General features: G+C 34.9%; 1 pseudogene; it reads left to right on the plus strand.

Annotated features, from left to right (window-relative positions):
- Positions 1 to 1,809: 1,809 nt before the first annotated feature.
- Positions 1,810 to 1,925, plus strand: LOC114579367 (annotated as a pseudogene).
- The last annotated feature ends 3,086 nt before the right edge of the window (positions 1,926 to 5,011 follow it).

A 5,011-nucleotide genomic window follows, 5' to 3' on the forward strand; every position in this document is an offset into this window, starting at 1 on the left:
ACACTCAGAGAAAAATTATATCTATTATTAGTATTTTTTTTATTTTTGATCACATCGTCTAGGATGATAAAAAAATTGTCATGTACGATCAGTTAAAAAGAAGAATCCTAATTAGGGCATCCTGGTTAAGGTAGCCGCTATTAAGTAAATTGGCCTGGATAATATTATCATCGTCAGGAGGATAGGCTCAAATCAGAAAGATTCAGCTGCCAGATCTTTTTAGGCATATTTTATTTTTGGACATCATCCATAACATTATCATGGACGATATAGTGCAATTAAGCCTAAATTAGTTTGATTATTAAAAAAAATTAATTAAGTTTTGATTTCTCGATCATATCATTATTGATGATCACTGGATCATCTAGGATGATCAGTTAAACAAACTATAGTTTCTACCTAGACAACCTGAATGATACTCTAGATGATATGCATTGATTTGAACTAATCATCCAGGATGATCCAAAATCATCCTGGACGATCAATTATTTTTTCATTATCCAAACATGCATCTAAGGTGATGTTCTTTATAATATTTGATGTTTTATACTAATCATCATGGTCAATCGTGAGATAGTCCTAGATAATCAAGCTACTTTTTCATCATCCAAACATCCATCGAGGGTGATGTGCTGCATAATATTTAACAACTTGAAATAATCGTATAAGATGATATCCTATCATCCTGGATGATCTGAATAAAGGAACCTTCTAATAGTCCAGGATTTCCCAAATCATCCTAGTTGATTGAGCTGAATTTGTACTAATCGTATTGGATGATCGGAAAATCATCTTGGACGATAATGTAAGTTTTTTTGAAATTAAGAGCAAATTTGAATCTCTTTTATGTAAGACCTCTTGTTTACCCAAGAGTGCATCTTTTGCTGCTATCTTGACTTGAGAGAGCCAAGAGGAGAGGGAGAGTAAGGGAGAGAGAGAGGATCTTGTGAGGAGAATGTTGTTCATTTATCCAAATAGGATCACATATTTCTCAATAGATAAACCCTAAATAATAATCTTGTCTGCATTGCTAGAAAAATAGAAGATTTACTTTCTAGTCATTATTTTTGTAATTAACCACAATCATTTATAAATCATCAAAATTCATTAATCTTTAAAGGAGATATAAGTTAGAAGAATATATTGAGTAAATTTTATTGAATCCCTAAAATATGATTAAATTGAGATTGATCAAAATTTTTGACTTTTAAATGGAGCCAACCTATGCAAGCATAGATGGAATTGAAATTTAAAGAGATGATTGAAGTTTGATTTGAACTTAGCCTTTAAAAGAACACTCAACTGGTAACCTTGTCTAAGGACTCTTAGGTGTGAATAATGGTAGATGGTTTGAACATGGATTGAATTTTCATTTAGATGGAGAAGTAAATGGATGGACTTTGAACAAAAGAGAGTAACAAATTTAGAAATTATAATCTAAAGCTTGAATATATATTAAATATAATAGTCTAAATATTTAATTAAATCTATATATTTTTAGAAAAAAAGTTTTAGCCCTTATTAAATATGCATATGGAAGTCTATCCCCAAAGGAGTCCCAGAAAAATCTGTGAACAGATTTAATGTCGAAATATATGTTACACAAGATTTACTTTAAATTTATATTTTTGGTTTTTTTAGTCAAATCTACATAGATTAACATTATACCATCACTAGGGATAAACTAACATTTATTTCTCAGTTTGAGAAGAGAAATTTTCCATTCATGATTAAACAATTCATAAGGAATATTCAATTACCCCACAGGATAAAAGAAATATTCAACTATCATTTCAATTATTAAACTAGTTCAATATTTAAACCTTAACTAGTGCAACGGATCCCATCAGAACTCCGCAGTTAAGCGTGCTTGGGCGAGAGTAGTACTGGGATGGGTGACCTCCTAGGAAGTCCTCGTATTACACCCTTTTTGTTTTAGAGAGAGAATCTGTTCTTGCTGGTTTTGGATTCGCGGTCTTTTTCTTGTTTGAATCGCGGGGGAGGATGTCCTCATCCGACCGTCGGCAGAGGATTGCCGGCGGTAGTATTCAATCAGGGGTTGGTCGCAATACGACTTTGAAGCCTCATGACCAAAGATCGATCAATTTTTGTGATGTTCTTAGAGATCAAGAAAAGCCCAGATTATCTTCTAATCTGGTTATCAGAGAAGGGATAAGGCAATCGGAAATGATTAATCCTACTGTGGAAGGGAAAGGAAATGGTATTTCTGTCAATGTAGATCAGAATGTTGAAGAGGAGGCTTTTCCAGGCTTTTAAGCGGAAAGAGAATTTGAATTGCTGTCACCAGAGGTTAACTTGAAAGTAAAAAATTGAGAAGGTAATCATATACCAGAAGTTCAAACTCAGAATGATCAGAAGCCTATGGAATCTATAGAAAAGATTGAAGGTAATCTGAATGAAGGTTTTAAATCGAATGGAGAGGTGAATCAGGGAAACAATTTTGAATCGGCTTGGAAAAAGACTCAACACATCAAACTGAATTTCGACTCCAAATCTACACAGCTATCGGAAGATGGGGTAGCAGTTAAACTCAAAACAGATAAGGAATTATCTAATTCCCATATTTTGAAGAAGTCGTTAGTTATTAAAATTCTGGGACATGAATTTCCATTTTCAATCAGTAGTCTAGAACTCAGAAGTCAATGGAGTAAATATGGTAGCTTCCATCTAACGACTTTGGGTAATAATTGAATTATGTGTTCATTTGCTAATTAGGAATCCATGGAAGAAGTATTTAATGGGGGGCCTTGGTACATTGGGAACCACATCATAGGCATGGACAGATGATCGCCTTCTTTCTCCACTGATTTGCTTAAGGGAATCACATCAAAAGTTTGGATTCGCTTCCCAGGACTGCCATTGAGCTGTTGGGATGAGGACAATATCCCTATCATTGCCTCAATGATAGGTACTCCTTTGATGTTGGATGGAAATTCATTCAAATGGGGAAAGCGGGAGTATGCTCGATGCGATGCTGTGTTCGGTTGATCTGGAAAAAAGCTCCTATAGGTGTATTGGATAGAGGGTATTCACGGAAGTATCCTTTTCAATGGGTGGATATACATAAAAATTTAACTTCTCTGTTGTTAACCATGTGGTGAGTTTGGTCAACTAGCAAGAGAGTGTCCTGAATTCTATTAGTTGTTATCTGAAACTGAATTTGGAATATAAAGGTCCTAAAAGATTTTGTGAATCAGGTGGGGAAGTAAAATCTGATATTGTAAGAAGATATGGTTGAGAGAATATGGGTCTTGGATCCATGTTAAGTTTGAAATAGAAGATTCAAAAAATGCCAAAAATAACATTGGTGTTAATACTTCTGTTAAAAACCGGTTATAAACCTGTTACTTATATGAAAAAGGGAATGCCTGCTGAGTGAAAGGAGGTATGTATACCGAAAAAGAAGTCAGTCCAAGCAGAGTCAGCGAAGGGACTCAAGATGTGCAGTTCAAGTTCAGGAATTCAATGCGTTAATAAAATTCCAAAGTTTTGGATTGTGATGTAGAGGAGGGAGAGATTTGCTGAAAGGATGAGAGGTGAAGAATCTTTAGAAAATCCATTTGATTTGGATTCAGCTGAGGCTGTTGGTTCTCTTGAATTTGCTGGATAAACATTGCTATAGATATTATGGGAGTGAGCATATACAGTAGGTTTGTCAAATTCTGTGAAAGGTAAAATTATCCAAAAGAACTGAGAGAGTTATAGGTTTACCAATTGGTTAAATAAATTTTCAAATGAGGATTAATAGAGAAGAATGGCCTTAGTAGTACATTGCAAAATAGTAGGGATCATTCCCCTATATTTCTAATATGGAGTCGATCTTATCTTTTGGGAAATGCCATAGGGGGCTAAAAAGTCTTTGGAACCTCCTTGAAATATTAAGAAGGTCTTATATATCGAGTTAAACGTGTATATGTATAAATGGTTTTCTTTGTTAGGAGCTACAGAATATCGAAGATTTCATTCTCTTTGACAGAAATGAAGTTGAATCAAAATGCATATGCGTGAAGTGACTTGGGATTATTACTTCATACCCTGTATTGGAAATATCCAGGTGGTATTCTTATATATGGGAAGAAGGATTTTGCTTCTTTTGAAAAGGTGAGTCACTCGCCAAGTGACTTATTGGGCAAAGCTAATCACTAAATGCTTTGGGAAGTGCGGACGTGATTGCAACTGTTTATGGTGTTAAAGTGCCTTAATACAGAAAGAATTGCTTTGGGAGCGAGAACACGTTGAAAAACTCTTTGAGTGATGATGATCCTTGTATTATGGAGGGGACTTCAATTGTATCCTTTCTAAGGAGGATAAAAGGGGTGGAAAGGAAATTTTGTTTGTCCAAGGGCTCCAAAGACTTGAAGACTTTATGATGAATAATAATTTTCATGATATAGGATTTGTGGGTCTCTAGTTACACTTGGTGTAATAACAAGGAAGGGAATTCTAGAATTTGGGAGAGGCTTGATAGGTGTCTCTTGAATTCTAAGGCCATTCATAATGTCCTTTTGCCAAAGGTACGTCAATTTACCAAGGGTAGCCTCAGATCCATGCTCCTATTGCGAATAATCTGGTGGAAAAATCAGAAGCATAAGCCGAGTTCCATCTAGATTTGAAGATATGTGAAGACCTATCCAGCTACTTGGAATATTATTATGAAAGCTTGGAGGAAGAAGGATCACGGTTCGAATGCAGAATTCTCTAGAAAGCTTAGGAGAAGTATTAAGGCGGTATACTACATGAACAGAAATAAATGCCGTGATTTACATTTATAAAAAGAAGAGCTGAAGAATGATATACTGTGTTAAAAACTTAAAATTGTGAAGACAATGCTGGAAGGCTGATCAGTGGACATAAGTTGAAGATGTTGAGGAAAAGTGCAGAACTTAATGTTACTTTGAATAGACTTTCTATAGGTGGAATCAGAGATCCAAAATTAGATGGCAGCAGGAAGGTGATGTTAATTCTAACTTTTTTCCATCATTTTTCTTCT

This window comes from Dendrobium catenatum, unplaced genomic scaffold (genome assembly GCF_001605985.2).
Source record: "Dendrobium catenatum unplaced genomic scaffold, ASM160598v2 fragScaff_scaffold_334, whole genome shotgun sequence".
Taxonomy (NCBI): Eukaryota; Viridiplantae; Streptophyta; class Magnoliopsida; order Asparagales; family Orchidaceae; genus Dendrobium; species Dendrobium catenatum.